At 48.9% G+C, this 16,636-nt stretch overlaps 1 protein-coding gene across 2 annotated transcripts in view; it reads left to right on the top strand.

Moving 5' to 3' along the window:
* The window catches only part of NCMAP (non-compact myelin associated protein), a 53,696-nt gene that overhangs the window by 17,940 nt on the left and 19,120 nt on the right, over positions 1–16,636 (top strand). The window contains exon 1 of one of the 2 annotated variants that reach the window (XM_054500203.2): positions 15,547–15,624. The exons of the other annotated variant lie outside the window; for it this stretch is intronic. The gene's annotated coding sequence lies outside the window, so the exon portion shown is untranslated. Of the gene's footprint in view, positions 1–15,546; positions 15,625–16,636 lie in introns of those variants that run through there. 2 annotated transcript variants of the gene reach the window in all.

Here is a 16,636-nt window from a genome sequence, read left to right as displayed (position 1 = left end):
TGTTTTGTTTTGTTTTGTTTTGTTTAGACGGAGTCTCGCTCTTTTGCCCAGGCTGGAGTGCAGTGGAATCTTGGCTCACTGTAACCTCTGCTTCCCAGGTTGAAGTGATTCTCCTGCCTCAGCCTGCCAAGTAGCTGGAATTACAGGTGCGTGCCACCATGCCCGCTAATTTTTGTACTTTTAGTAGAGACAGGGTTTCACCATGTTGGCCAGGCTGGTCTCGAACTCCTGACTTCAAGTGATCTGCCCACCTCAGCCTCGCAAAGTGCTGGGATTACAGGCGTGAGCCACCGCGCCCGGCCAATGGGACTGAGAGTTATATCATCAGTGTCCCTGGTGCTGAGGCCTTCGGGCTTGGACTGAGCCACGCTCCTGATGTCCCAAGGTCTTCAGCTTGCAGATGGCCTGTCACCGGACTTCGCAGCCTCCACAATTGCATAAGCCCATTCCCCTAGTAAGTCCCCTCTTCTGTATCTGTATAACCCATTGATCCTGTCTCTCTGGAGAAACCTGACATATACCATGTCCCAGGACTCTGAGCTCCACAGCAGATTCTTCAGAGACAATATCAGGGGCCTAGCAGACATTGGAGACGGTGTCCAGGACAGGTCAGCTCTGAGAGAACCCTGAACCAGCAGTACCAGGACCACTAGGCACAGTAGACAAGGCCCACAATACTTTTTTTTTTTTTTTTTGAGACGGAGTCTCACTCTGTTGCCCAGTCTGGAGTGCAATGGCATGATCTCAGTTCACTGCAACCACTGCCTCCTGGGTTCAAGCAATTCTCCTGCCTCAGCCTCCCAAGTAGCTGAGATTACAGGCACCCACCATCATGCCTGGCTAATTTTTGTTTGTAGAGATGTGGTTTCAACATGTTGGCCAGGCTGGTCTTGAACTCCTGACCTCAGGTGATCTGCCAGCCTTGGCCTCCCAAAGTGCTGGGATTACAAGCATAAGCCACCACACCTGGCCAAGGCCCATAATACTTTTAAGGGTCCATTAAGATGTTTTAATTTCTTAAGGGCCCATTAAGATGTTTTAACCTCTGGGAGGCGAAGGTTGCAGTGACCTGAGATCGTGCCACTGCACTCCAGCCTGGGCGACAGAGTGAGACTTCGTCTCAGATAAAAAAAGATGTTTTAATTTCTTTAAAATCAAGCAGGGGAAATAACTTTTAGAGCAGAAAAAAAGTTTCAGTTTTTTTCCCTCGGGTTGGAAAAAAAATAAAATTTTTAGAGGCCACGAAAATGTATTACGCTGGGAGGGCCCCGCAGAAGTCATAATGCACCCGACTGAGTCTTCATTCGTTCAGACAGGTTTATTGGGCAGAGTGCTTTCTGTCAGCTCTTATTTGATCCTTATAATCCAGATGAGGAAATGAGGCTCCTGGAGGGTGAATAATTTGTCTACAACAGTGAGTTTAAAGGTGACAGAGGCAGAATCTGAACCTAGGTCCATCTGAGTCCAGACGCCTGTCTTCACCAAGCCACACTTGGCATTTGCAAGCTCATCACTGTATTTAACCCAGTCCTCACAGATTAGGAGCAATTGCCCCATTTTAAAACTGAGGAAACTGCCTGGGCGTGGTGGCTTATGCCTGTAATCCCAGTACTTTGAGAGGCTGAGGCGGGTGGATCACCTGAGGTCAGGAGTTTGAGACCAGCCTGACCAACATGGTGAAACCCCATCTCTGCTAAAAATACAAAATTAGCTGGGTGTGGTGGCATGTGCCTATAATTCCAGCTACTCGGGAGGCTGAGGCAGGAGAATTGCTTGAACCCAGGAGGTGGAGGTTGCGATGAGCCGAGATTGCACCATTGCACTCTCAAAAAAAAAAAAAAAAAAAAATGAGGAAACTGAGGCCTGGAGAGGAGAAGAAAGTGCTTGCCCACAGTAACTTGGCTAGTTAGTGAAGGAGTCGGAACTAGCTCCCTCATCCTGATCCTCTCTGCGCAGCCGCATTGCCCCTTCCAGAGCTTCTCCTGCCCTCCCTCGCTGTCCCCACCCTCCACCCTCGCTGTCCCCACCCTCCACCCTCGCCACTGCCACCCTGCACAGATGGCTCCCCTGCCTGTCCCCCCACCTGCCTTTCTTGGTCCAGTTTCCCAGCCACACAAAGGCCACTTAGGTCCGTGTGGCATCCACATCCCAACTCCTGACAAAGCTGGGGGCTGGCACTGCTGCTTGAGAGGGTAGGAAGAAAAGACAGGCGGCGGGCCAAGGCGAAAGTGTAGGTTTAAATGACACCGCAGGTCCCCCAGACAAACGCCCCTCTGTATCTTTGGGCCTATTGTGACTGGCCACTGGCCAGCTCACACCGCGGGCAGCTTGAACGGCTGGGATTGTTTCTCCAACTCCTGTCCTCTCTGGAGTTCAGCGGCTGCCAGGCCCGGGCTTGGCGGGAAAGGGGAGGGGTGTTCCTTCTGGAATGGAGGGTGTGGAGGCAAACAAGCCTCGGGGAGGGTGTCCTGAACCAAGTGAGAGGCTGGAAGAGTCACAAGGAGGAAGGGGCCAGAGAGGGAGGTCCCTGGTCCCCAGCTGTTCACTTTGCAGGAGGGCAAACTGCAGTCCAGACAGAACAAGTGGCCTGCCCCAGGTCACACAGCAAGTAAGTAACAGGGGTGAGACTAAAACCCAGGATTCCTAACTCCAGCCTGGGGTTCTTGCCCCCCATCTCAGGCCTCTCTGTTGGAGTTTTCAAGGTGGCTGTGTTAAGTAGGTGAGGTAGCCCCATAGACCAAGACCTTAGGGCTCAAAGAAAGGATGTCACACAGGGCACAGTGGCTCACGCCTGTAATCCCAGCACTTCGGGAGGCTGAGGCAGGTGGATCACCTGAGGTCAGGAGTTCAAGACCAGCCTGGCTAACATGACGAAACCCTGTCTCTACTAAAAATACAAAAAAAAAAAAAAATTAGCTAGGCGTGGTGGTGCATGCCTGTGATCCCAGCTCCTCGTGAGGCTGAGGAAGAAGCATCCATCACATGAATCCAGGAGGTAGAGGTTCCAGTGAGCCAAGATCGCGCCACTGCACTCCAGGCCTGGGTGACAGAGTGAGACTCCATCTCAAAAAAAATAAAATAAAATAAAATAAAAAGGATGTCACATGCTAAAATTATAGAGCACTAGATTTCCTAGAATTTCATATTAAAATGCAGATACTCCCAGAGAATTGTCATCCTTAACTCATTAATAACAAACACTTTGAGGTTAGCCAAGCCCTTGGATAAGGCAGAGGAAGAGACAGAGAAACAAAAGCGAGACCACTGAAAGATCCATTAGGGATAAACTCAGATTTCTGGAGTTTCTAAGAAGGCACTAGCCTTGTTTTTTTGGGTTTTTTGTTTGTTTGTTTTTCGTTTGTAGAGATGGGTTCTCACTATGTTGCCCAGGCTGGCCTCTAGCTCCTGGCCTCAAGTGATCCTCCCACTTCGGCCTCCCAAAGTGCTGGGATTACAGGCTTGAACCACCATGCCCGGCCTGGCCTTGGTTCTGGAAGTCAACACACCTGGTTCCAAAGAGATTGCTGGCACTCATTTGGAGTTGAATTTTTTCCTGCACTCCCATCCCCAATTTTTTTTCTCAGAAGTTTTCAGTTGCCTTATTCATGGCATAGATATCAACTACATCTACATAGTCTTGCTTTTTGTAGGTGGCAATTAGAAGTGACTCAGAAACCTCAGTTTCAGCTTTTGGGAGACTTAGTGCCTTACAACAGCAGGGTGGTTGCGAGGAAAGCTTAAAGGAGAGACGCATGGGCCGGGGGTTGGGGATTCTCACAAGTCGCCTCCTGGCCATGGCTCCTTTAGGGGTGGTTTGGTTCTTGCTACTGCTGTTGCCCATTTTGTTTTGAATGAATTCGAAAGGAGGTCTAAAAAATGTACCAAATAGGCCGGGCAAAATGGCTCACGCCTGTAATCCCCGCACTTTGGGAGGCCGAGGCGGGTGGATCACTTGAGGCCAGCAGCTGGAGACCAGCCTGGGCAACATAGTGAGACCCTGTTTGTACTAAAAATACAAAAGTATTAGCCAGGCATGGTGGCATGTGCCTGTAATCCCAGCTACTCAGGAGGCTGAGGCACGAGAACCTGGGAGGCAGAGGTTGCAGTGAGCCAAGATCATGCCATTGCACTCCAGCCTGTGAGACATTGTCTCAAAAAAAAAAAAAAAATTGTACCAAATAAACTACCAATGAACCTTCCTCTGTCTATGTGCTCCTGGGGGCTTTGCTGGTCCTCAGTCTCCCCATTTGTAGAAGAGAGGGAAATGGACTCAGGAGTTTTCCAACTGGGGTCTCCAGGATCCTGGGACACGGAGTTGCTTCCTAGAGCCTCCACAGAGGCTGTGTGGTGTGGTGAAGAGAAATTGGGAGTGGGGTGGGGGGGGGTAGCTGGAATAGAAAGGTACAGTTTTAATCCCTAAGCCTGTTGGGGGAGGGAGCTTAGTTTTCTTTTTCTTTCTTTCTTTCTTTTTTTTTTTTTTTTTTTTTTTTTTTTTGAGACAGGTTCTCGCTCTGTCTCCCAGGCTGGAGTGCAGTGGTACGATCACAGCTCACTGCAGCCTCAACATCCTGGGCTCAGGTGATCCTCCTACATCAGCCTTCTGAATAGCTGGGACTACAGGCACATGCTACCATGCTTAGCTAATTTTTATTTTTATTTTTTGTAGAGATTGGGTCCCACTATACTGTTCAAGCTGGCCTCAAACTCCTGGCCTCAAGCAATCCTCCTGCCCCAGCCTCCCAAAGTGCTGGGATTACAGACAAGAGCCACAACACCTGACTGAGAACTTAGTTTTCTATCATAAACTCATCCTGCAAACTCTCCAACAGAAGAGAAGAATAGATGTCCTTTCCATCTAGACAAACACATCAGAAAATCTATAGGTTTCATTTTTTCTTTAGCTGACAGAATCTCCCCCACCCCAGTCAGGCTGGTTACCCGCAGACTGTGCCCGGCAGCTCGGACCTCGGCATCTTCTTGCTCCTTCCTACTGGAGGCTGGAGCCCCTGGTCCCCGGAATCCCTGCCTTCTCTTGCTTCACCCCTCCCTCACTTTAGTGGGTGCATCCTCCAGGGGCTTCCTGGGAAAAGGTGCATGGGGTAGGGTGGGGTTTTTTTTTTAAAGACTTCATGCCTAAAAGTGTCCTTTCTCATAGCATCCTCCTGTTCTTGTTTTATAGATGCAATATCTTAGCTGTCTGAATATATCGATGTTTTCTTCTGCTCTGTGCATTGTCTCTACTTGCCTTAAATGCCTCCGTCTGTTCATTTGTTTTGTTTGCTATCTGTTTGTCATGCTTGGGGCTTTTCTCTTCTCAGAGGTCTGTTGATGGTCCTTGGCTATCTGTTCCTATTTAAGAGTAAGACACAGGCTGGGGGTGGTGGCTCATGTCTGTGACCTAGCAATTTGGGAGGCTGAGGCCAGAGGATCCCTTGAGTCTAGGAGTTCAAGACTAGCCTGTGCAACATAGCTACATCTCTACAAAACTAAAAATTTAAAAAGTTAGCCAGACACGGTGGTGCGCACCTATAGTCCCAACTGCTCAGGAGGCTGCACTTAGGTCCAGGAGTTCAAGGCTGCAGTGAGCTATGATTTGCACCACTGCACTCCAGCCTGAGCAATAGGGTGAGACCTTGTTTCAAAAATAAATAAATAAATAAATAAATAAATAAATAAATAAGGCAACAAAAATCCATTCGAAACTCTAGGTGAAATAGGCAGAGCTTGTCAACTAGCAGCCTCTCCATAGGCTGACTGGACAGAACCTGGCCATTGTATTAGAGGATTCTCTAGTGAATCAGTAACTGTAGGTCTATTCCCTTTGGCCGGTCAGTTTCCCAGAGCCTAGGCTGTGACATTCCCATTTTCAGCTAGAGATTAGCCTTTGGCCGAGCCAAGCTTCCCAGACAAATGTGCCTATGAATCATCCTGGGGTCTGGGTGAGGGATAGGTTCTGGCCAGCAGGCCTGAGTGGAGCCAAGAGTCTGCATTCCCAACAAAGCACCAGAGCTGCCGGTGATGCTGATCCACTGTGAGGGCCACAGCCTGCAGCAGCACTCCCCAAAATGACTTGACACAATCCTGTGCTGTCCAATGCGGGAGCCCCCAGCCACAGCAGACACTGGGCAGCTGAAATGTGGCTAATGTGACGGAGGCACTGCATTTTTAATTGTATTTAAGTGTAATTAATTTTTCTTTAACTCACCATGGCTACCTGTGGCTATCATGTCGGGCGGTGCGGGTCTACCTCCTCCTGGCTGTCTCTGCAGAGGGAGGCAGAACTCATTCTATTCTGCAGGGTGGAGGAGGCCCACAGTGGTGAGGATGGAGGGAAGGGGTGGAGGGGGGCAGAGTGGAGCTGCACCTTAACTTTTGTCTTCCTCTTTTTTTGGGTGGGGGGATGGAGTCTTGCTCTGTCACCAAGCTGGAGTGCAGTGGTGCAATCTCAGCTCACTGCAACCTCCACCTCGCAGGTTCAAGCGATTCTCCTGCCTCAGCCTCCTGAGTAGCTGGGACTACAGGCATGCACCACCACATCTGGCTAATTTTTGTATTTTTAGTAGAGACAGGGTTTCACCATGTTTTGTCAAGTTCCAGCCTGGTCTCGAACCCCTGATCTCAGGTGATCCACCCGTCTCAGTCTCCCAAAGTGCTGGAATGACAGGCATGAGCCACTGCGCCCAGCCAGTCTTCCTCTTTTTAGCCCTACCTGGCACCCTGACGTCTGGTGATCTCTGTCACCACTCACTCCTGAGTCTTTGGGGGATTTCTTCAGTGCAATCAGCTTTAATTGGTTTCCCCAGTCTGTAGGTTTGGGCCTTGACCTTTTCCAGGCTGTAAGTCATCCTTAGCCATCAGCTTTTCCAACTTTCAAACCTGGATTGGTGTCTCTCCAATGTGGTTGCTTTCTCTTCTGTTCCCTTTGGCCTTGAGAGTTGATGCCTCTTGATTCTTGATTCCTTCACTGTTATGTGTCGGGGGGTTCAAGATGAAGCAGAGATGAATACTTGTGCCCCATCTGGTTTGTTGAACCAGCCAGAAGTCTTTTCTGCTTTTTTTGTTGTTGTTGTTGAGATGAGGTCTCGCTGCAATGCCCAGGCTGGAGAGCAGTGGTGCTATTTCGGCTCACTGCAACCTCCGCTTCCCAGGTTCAAGTGATTCTCCTGCCTCAGCCTCCCAAGTAGCTGAAATTACAGGCACCCGCCACCATGCCTGGCTAATTTTTGTATTTTTAGTAGAGATAGGGTTTCACCATATTGACCAGGCTGGTCTCGAACTCCTGGCCTCAAGTAATCCACCTGCCTTGGCCTCCCAAAGTGCTGGGATTACAGGTATGAGCCACTAAGACCGGCCCCTGCTTTCTTTTGTTTAAAAGATGTATCCCAAACTTTGTTTATGTCAAGATAAGGCCAACCAGAATTCATCCTTCTTACCTGTAAGTTTCCTGCAGGCAGGAAATTCATTGTGTTCAGTAGCCTAGAGAAACTACCCTAAGTTACTGCACGGCCTGAGAGTCGCTGGGAGAAGTCCAAGGCTCTGCCTGTCTGGGAAAGAGAGCCCAGCTAACCAACCCAGTACACTTCCTCTAGTCTGTAAAGGAATTGATGAGGCTCATGGAGGGGCCAGACAGCTGAAAGACATCCTTGCAAATCAGAACTGGCCTGGGAGTGGCCTAAAGCAGACAGTCTACTTTAGTAGACATTTACAAGACTAAAGTCCTTACAAGACAAAAGACCTTCTAAGCCCTTGGCAGGGAGGAGCTTTAGAAAAGAAGATTTGAGATTGGTTATGAGTTAACTAGGCAAATAAAGCCCACAGATGGGATAGAATTCTGGCGGGCAGGGGCAGGGCTGGACTGGTCCTTCAGGACAGGACGAACTATGGATACCTTTGAAGTTAAGTTAGAGGTAGGTTGGTGCTAAGACTTACATGAAATCAGCTTGCTCAGCAAGGAAGGAATCAGACCTGCCCAGTTGCCTCTTGAGCCCACTCCCTATTCCCCTACCCCAGCTGGCCCAGCGGCTCCAGGACTCTTTCTCTGTCCGTCTCTCACAGCCCTTCTCATGCGCGCCCTCATGATGTGTTGCTGCTGCCGACCACCCCCTGCACACATCGGATCCACCTCAGTGCCTCCCACGGTGCTTGGCCTGTGTGTCTGTGTGTAAAGGCAGTGTAGATGAAGCAGGAGTGGATTCAGAGTGCAAACCTTGGGATCAGACAGATAAGAGTCCAACTCCTATGTAGGAAGCTGAATAATGGCCTCCCAAAAACATCCTCATCCTAATCCCCCAAACCTCAGAATATGTTAGTTTACACAGCAAAAGGAACTTTGCAGATATGATTAAGTTAATGACCTTGAGGTGGGGAGATGATCCTGGATTAGCTGAGTGGGCCCAATGTCATCATAAGGGTCTTTATAAGGGAGAGGCAGGAGGGTCAGAGAGAGAGGAAGAGATGTGATGATGGAAGCAGAGATCAGAGACCGCGAGGTAAGACGATGCTACGCTGCTGGTCTGAAAATGGAAGAGGAAGCCACAAGCCAAGGAATGCAGGCAGCTTGCAAGAAAAGGCCCAGAAATGAATTCTCCCCTAGAGCCTCCAGAAGGAGCACAGCTCTGCTAACACTTTGATTTTAGCCCACTAAGGCCAACTTTAGAATTCTGACCTCTTAAACTGAAAGAAGATTAATGTGTGTTGTTTTAAGCCACTAAATTTGCAATAATTTGTTAGAGCAGCAATAGGAAACGAATAGATCCTAGTTTTGCCATGTATCAGCACAGATGCCTCAGGCAAGTTTCCTAACTTCTCTGAGCCTCAGCTCCTTTGTCTGTAAAATAGGAATAATATATGGAGAAAACATATACAAAGTACTTGGCATGGTAACTGGCACGTAAAAGACACTTGATCAATGGTAGTAATTGTGCTTTTGGTCATCACCATCGTCATCATCATCATTGTTATTGGTTGTTTATCCACAGGTGTGAAAACAGACTGGACATTTTCCTTCTTATCTAGTTCTTCTTGGATAGGGAGAATAGGAAACTGTTAAGAGGCAGGCCAAATAGCTCTACTCCAGTGATTCTCAACCAGAGAAAATTTTGTCTGCCAAAGACATTTGGAAATGCTCTGTAATATTTTTGGTTGTTCCAACTGGTGGGATGCTACTGGCATCTAGTGAGCAGAGGCCAAGGATGCTGCGATGCTGCTGAGTATCCTATAATGCACAGGACAGCCCCTCACAACAAATAATTACCTGGCCTGAATGTCAGTAGTACCAAGGATGAGAAACTCTGCCATAGATGCTGCGATGCTGCTGAATATCCTATAATGCACAGGACAGCCCCTCACAACAAATAATTAGCTGGCCTGAATGTCAGTAGTACCAAGGATGAGAAACTCTGCCATACTCTGAGGCCTGGCTGTACTTCTTGGGCTCAAAATATCAACAGGTAGAAAGAAAGGTGAGCAGAGAGTGGCCAGGCATGGTGGCTCATGCCTGTAATCCCAGCACTTTGGGAGACCGAGGCGGGTGGATCACCTGAGGTCAGGAGTTTGAGACCAGCCTGGCCAACATGGTGAAACCCCATCTCTACTAAAAATACAAAAAAATTAGCCTGGTGTGGTGGCGCACACCTGTAATCCTAGCTACTCAGGAGGCTGAGGCAGGAGAATTGCTTGAACCCGGGAGGCGGAGGTTGCAGTGAGCTGAGATCACGCCACTGCACTCCAGCCTGGGCGACAGAGCAAGACTCCGTCTCAGAAAAAAAAAAAAAAAAAAAAAGTGAGCAGAGTCCTTCCCTAGCAGGGTCACTGACCGTCAGAGTGTCCCCAGGAATACTGCTTACCTCCTGGGGACCAGGATCGCCAAGGACAGTTTGGAGTAGGATATCTGAGTTTGAGACTCAGCTCCTCCACTGACCTGCTGTTAGATTTTGGGCAAGTCCCTTAACCTCTCTGAGCCTCCATTTCCTATCAGCACAGTGGGGATGAAAAGACCTGCCTCGCTGTGTGGATTGAATGGGGAAGCACGTGAAAGCACAGTGCCGGGGTGCCTGGCACTTGCGTAGGGTCTGCTTGATTGTTGGCTTCCTTCCCTCCCAGCCTAGTATATCCAGGTGGCATTATTCTTCTCTGACATGCTCACTGACGGGCATAAACCCATTAACCCTGTGCCTCCCCCCTGCCCCACAGGGACAGTGGGACACTTAAGAGATTTACGTGGGAGCTTCTATGGAGGTCGAGGACTCTCAAGAGCTGGGTCCTTGGCTTGAGCCCAGAGACTGAGAGGTAGACGGAAGCCACAGGTCACATTCTAGCTCTCAGTCAATCTCCACCACAATGCCCATGGGCCTCTTCCTCCCACCGACTTCTGGCACTGTGTGTGCCACCCTTTTGGCACCAGCAAAATAAGCCTTGTGACCACTTTCAGCTGGGGTTTCTATTTATAACTCTTAGCACACACAGCTTATCGTATCTGCAGGTCTTGGGTTAGAAGCTCCTGGAGTCCCCTTTCCTTACAATGCGGGCCACAAAAATCAGAACAAAGGACATCTGCGCCACCGTTTGACAGGGTGGGGAAGTAAGACTTCACAGGTGTGGTGGGCCTGAAGCCCAGACTTCCGGAGACACAGGCCGCGGCTTTTGCCATAGAACTGCAGTATGACATTGATCAGGCACCTTTCTGTGGTCAGTGCTGGGCTGGGCATGGGGTGGGCGGTGGGGTGGGGTTGATGCCCAGTACATGTGATTGAAGAAAAGATTCTGAAAGGAAACAATTCCTTTTCTCATTCTTTCGGTCTGAGTTCCTCAGGACATAGTCCCCTTGGCCCCTCTGGTTTTTCAGTTTTTATTTTATTTATGTATTGTTCTTTGGTTTAAAACAGACCCACGGCCCTCTTTGAGTCTTCTCAGTCCTATGCACAGGGTGGGTGTTGATTGAATGGATGGGAGGACAGATGGACAGAAGAACGGGTGGAAGGACTGTGTGCCCTGTGAGTGGGTGGGGGCATGAGTGGATGGCAGGATGAAAGAATAGATGGGTAAATGGAGCAGAAAATGTGCTTCCTTATTTCTGGGAACCAACTACAAGGAACACATGTTCAGTATGTAATTGTGTATGGCCTCCAGTTCAGGGGCGCACTCGGCAGAATTCCTACCCCAACTTTGGGAGCTGTGATACATAGAGCCATGAACAGACAGGGCAGATGGGGTGAGGAGCTTATGATAAGGGATCCAACAGGAACTGAGGGTGAAGGAAATGGCCATGCAGGATTCAGGCGGCTCGGGTGACTATGTACCCTACAGAGTGCTTGGAAGTTCATTCCTGGGTTTCCTTTCTTGTGCACTGCTGTTGCCAAATCAAAGCCCCTTCATGGAATCTGCCTCGGTTTGTTCCAGTCTCTAGTGCCTTCTAGGAAGGATCGCTGCTTTCCAGAGTGACCTGCTCACGCTGACTTCCCTCTCCTCACATCCCCTGAGTCCATATCTACAAAGAAGTATAAGCTTTTGGAAGACACTGGTTCTTGAGTGAAGCTACGAACAGTTCCATGTAACAGAATCACTGGTTGGAAAAGCCCTTGGAGATGATCTCCAAACTGGGCCATTTTACAGGCAGGAAAACCAAGGTCCAGGGAAGGAAGAGGACTTTCCAGGATCAGGTAGCAAGTGAGTGACAAGGGAAATCCTGGTCTTCCGAGTCTCAGGTTATGAATCCACAACTTGCTCTTCTCCTGCCCAGCCACAGCCCCTGTGCCCCACCGGTCCCATCAGGACTTTTTTTCTCTTTGGGGGAGATCTCACTATTTCTTCCGTCTCTGCTGTCAATGGAGATGGAGAGGAAAATCAGGTCCTTCAGAGGTCCTGGTGAATCCCTGCTCAGATCCCCTCCTTGGGACACCAGGCTTCATGGTCTGACTCCCTGACCTCCCTGTTTATACCTGAGTTTGACCAAATGCAGCCCAAAACTTGACCAGACAGAGAACAGGGTGTTCAAGCTCCAAAGAGAGCAGGGAGAACACAGACTGGAGCCAGGGAGAGGCAAAAAGGGGCTGAGAACTGGCATGAGCACTCCAGGCACTCTGTTGGGCAATTATGGTATCTCATTTATTCTCACAACCCCATGAGATAGGGGCTGTTATCTCTGTTTTACAAATGAAAGAGTGGCTCAGTTTATCAAGTTGGTCAGTGATGAGGCAAAGATGAAAATCCAGGTCTAGGCAACCCCAAAGCCCTTGCTGAGTCATGAGCCCCGAGACAATGTGCTGTGTCACAGCACTGTCATTTAGCCACCCAGGAGGAGCGGAAATGTCTCTCATGAGGGTCCAAATTAACAAGGTCAAGGCTAACAGGGATCAATGCAAAGTCCTGATTGTCAGAAAGTCATTTGCACAAGTGCAGAATGGAGTCCGGGCGACTGGACAGCAGACCATCAGGATATTGTCATCATGCGACTGTCACTGCCACTCTTTCCACTTTGCAGTTTATAAACCTCTGTCACGGCTGGGCACAGTGGCTCACACCTGCAATCCCAGCACTTTGGGAGGCCGAGGTGGGCGGATCACAAGGTCAGGAGTTCAAGACCAGTCTGGCCAAGATGGTGAAACCCCGTCTCCACTAAAAATGCAAAAATAGCCAGGCGTGGTGGCAGGTGCCTGTACTCCCAGCTACTCTGGGAGGCTGAGGCAGAAGAATCGCCTGAACCCAGGAAGCGGAGGTTGCAGTGAGCTGAGATCATCCCACTGTACTCCATCCTGGGTAACAGAGTGAGACTCCATCTCAAAAAAAAAAAAAAGCCCCTTCACTTGGTGATCTTGGGGCTTTGATTGGCCATTAACAAGCATAAGGATAAATGTGAAAAAGAGTTGGGGGGTGTCTTTCAGCAGGTGTGCTGTGGCTGCCTGTAAGGCCAGTGAGCTATTTGTTTTTATTAATCCAGGGTAATATAGATAGATATTGTATACAGCACTGCGCTGAATATATGACATGTTTCATCTCATTTAATTCTCACAACAACCCTTTGGAGTTGTGACTATTATAATTCCTATTTCACAGACCAGAAAACCAAGAGGTGAAGAAAGTTGGCCAACGTCACACAGCTAGTAAATAGCAGAATTCAGGCTCATATCTGATAAGTATCAAGAAAACTGTCATTCTGAACATGTCAGCCCCCCTCTGGAGTCATGCGTCCAGTTTTGGGGTCATTCTTAGGGGAGTCCTTGACACAGAGGAATGAGGAACCCATGAGGGACACCATCACCCGAAGCCTTGTTTGAAGGAGCTGAGAATATTTACCCCAGAGAAGAAAATCCTCAGAGGACATACAATTGGTGTTTTGAAGGGCAGAAAGCTCCTCTGCTTAAAAACAGATTGGCTTCACAGGATATTTACCAACCTACAGACAACAACTATTGCCACCTATTGGTGGGAGGTAACATTGATGTGGTGATACCAGCTACCCTAACTGCTCTGTTCCATCAGCGAAAATTTGAATTGAAACTTTCATACACAAAGGTCAAAGGTGCCTTCTTTTCTTTTCTTTTCTTTTCCTTTTTTTTTTTTTTTTTTTTTTACAGTTTCTCACTCTGTCACCCAGGCTGGAGCACAGTGGCGCGATCTTGACTCACTCTGCCTCCCGGGCTCAAGCAATCCTCCAGCCTCAGCCTCCTAAGTAGTTGAGACTACAGGTGCACACCACTATGCCTGGCTAATTTTTGTATTTTTGTAAAGAAGAGGTTTCACCATGTTGTCCAGGCTGGTCTTGAACTCCTGGGCTCAAGCAATACACCCACCTCGGCCTCCCAAAATGCTGGGATTATAGGCATAAGCCACCACTCCCTACCAGAAAAGTGCTCTTAATCCTGACAGGTTTTCACTTAGAAGAGGTAGCAGATTTACCTTTGTGGAGAGATAATTTGCACCAATAAGCAAAAATTACAAGGTACCAATAGGAAGGTCAATTTTCTTTTTCTTTTATTATTTTTTTAGGAGTTTAGGAGCGGAGGTTTAATAGGCAAAAGAAAGAGAAAGAAACGGAAAGGAAAACAGCTCTGCCTTTAGTGAGAAAGATGGGACTTCTGAGAGGAAAAGACTCAATTTTCTTTTCCTTTTAATTTTTTGAGATGATATCTTGCTCTGTCACCCAGGCTGAAGTGCAGTGGCTTGATCACGGCTCACTGCAGCCTCAAACTCTTGGGCTCAACCGAATCTCCCACCTCAGCCTCCCGAGTAGCTATCATTACAGGTTCACATCACCACACCTGGCCTTACGGTCCATTTTCTGACCATTAAAACATCCCAATATCTCCAGGAGCTGCTCGGGAGTAGTGAGCCACTTGTCTGTGGAGGAGATCAAGCCCTGCTGAATCTCCCGTCTCTCAGTAGATTGGGAGAAATCAATCCCAATGTTTTGGTGGGTCGAGGGCTTTCGTGGGTTACCTGCTCTGAGTTACAGGTGGTCAACTGAGGAGAGGTCTGCCAGGATTGGTAGTCTCTCTATTGTCTTATCCAAGGAGGAACTTGTAAGCCAGACCAGAGGGAGAGGGGGTACCCCTAGGGCAGAGCTTCAGGGGAGAGATTTTGGACAGGTGGGAGTCTGACAGCATTTATCTTCCAGATTCAGCTCTTAGACTTGGCCAAGAGCTAGTCAGAGAACGATGGATCCGTGAATAAATGGTTATGACCCGCCATCACTTCCCAAACTCGCCTCTCACACAGGCCTTTGTAAACAACCCAAGAAAACAACAGTCCCTTGTAGATTCCATAAATGTGATCAAGGCTCTGCTGAACACAGAGGCTCAGAGTGTGGCCAAGGGCAGGAGTAGCTGGGTAGGAGTCAGGGTCAGAGGCCTGGGGCAAGGGCCCTCGTCTGTCTACTGAACCCTGGCCTGTGTGGGTTTTTTCATCAAAGCCCCACATTGATTTGGGCCCTGGATGCTGGGCCACCTGTGCTTTGTGGATTTGCTAGGAGGGTTTTTGAAGAAGGGGCTGTGAAATCAGACAGACCCTGGCTTGAATCCTGGCATGGTTTTCATATTAGCCTTGTGAAGTTAAGGCAGTTTCTTCTCTGCTCCGAGCCTCAGATTCCTTATCTGCAGAATGGACAAAGTGCCTGTGCCCTCCTTACAGGGTTGGTGTGAGGATTAAGTGAGATCTCCAACATAAAGCACTGAGTGCAGTGCCTGACACATAGCGCATTATTGTGATTATTAAATTAACCTCTGTCAGTGAAGACTGGCCTCCCTCTCCCTGTCCTCTCCATGTTTTCTATGGCCATGGCCCCTGGTCTTTGGGACATTTGATACTGAAGTGCCCCTGCTGGCCCTCACTTGGTTAACAACTGTTGCTGGGGCCCCACACATGAAAACACCCACATCCTTGGCCATGGCTGTGCTACCACCCTCCCTCCCACCTTCTCTGATACAGCAGGGACAGAGATGCAATTGAGAGCCCTCAGTCCCGAGATGAGGCAAGATATGCTCTGAGATTCCTCACTGTTCTCAGAGAGAGAAGAGCAACTGGGCCCATCCAAAAGACAGTCTGCACCTGGAACTCAGCACCCAGGAGGTCACCCCTGCAGGACCTGTAGAGGAGGCTGTGTCCTGGTGGCCTTAGGTGGCTGCATTACTGGTCAGTGTGTGTATGTGTGTGCATGTGTGTGCATCCATGTATGCCTGCAGTGACTGGTCATAGACCCCACTAGTGTGTGTCAGAGACAGGGTGGTGCGGTAGGAAGGATGCAGACATTGCCGTTTGCTACACCCAGGTTCACAAACCAGCTCTGTAGCTTCGGGGCTACATAAGCGTGGAGAGTTAGCTTTATGTTTTTATTTTTATTTTGAGACAGAGTCTCGTTCTGTCACCCAGGCTGGAGCGCAATGGTGCAATCTCAGCTCACTGCAAACTCCGCCTCCTGGGTTCAAGCAATTCTCCCGCCTCAGCCTCCCTCAAGAGTAGCTGGGATTACAGGCACCTGCCATCATGCCTGGCTGATTTTCCATGTTGGCCAGGCTGATGTCAAACGCCTGACTTCAAGTGATCCACCCGCCTCGGCCTCCCAAAGTGCTGGGATTACAGGTGTGAGCCACTGCACCCGGCCGAGAGTTGGCTTTATATTATCAAGTCTCAGGGTCTTCATTTGAGAGAAGGGGAAAGGAAAACTTACCTTACATGGCATTTTACTAGTTGAATCAGGGCATGGATAGAAAATATCTGGCACAAGGTCTTGGCACATGGCAAACACTCAAATGGTGGCTTCTGTCATTTTTGTGTGTGTTGGTTTCACGGTGAATATGTCCATGGGTTTGGGTTGGCCAATGATTGTTCCATGTCTCTCTCACTAAGCAAACCTTGATTCGCAGCCACCTATTTGTATCTCTTTTCCGTATTTAAAAGGAATTGTGTGAAAGCCTCACTGGTGAGTCTTCTTAGCTTGATGTTGGTGAGGCCAGAAGGAGAAGGTTTAGGGAAATGCATGCTAATACCCTTCATGTACTGAGGCAGGGCCGGCATCTCCCCTTGAGAGTAGAGGTGGGCAGTGCTGGGTGGGAAAGGCTTTCATTCCAAAATCTCATATTTGTCTGTGCTTTTAAAATTTTATTTTATTTATTTAGTTTTAGAGACAGGGTCTTGCTCTGTCACC

Source organism: Pongo pygmaeus, chromosome 1, assembly GCF_028885625.2.
Source record: "Pongo pygmaeus isolate AG05252 chromosome 1, NHGRI_mPonPyg2-v2.0_pri, whole genome shotgun sequence".
In the NCBI taxonomy this organism is placed as follows: Eukaryota; Metazoa; Chordata; class Mammalia; order Primates; family Hominidae; genus Pongo; species Pongo pygmaeus.
This window is presented reverse-complemented; position numbering and strand designations above follow the sequence as displayed.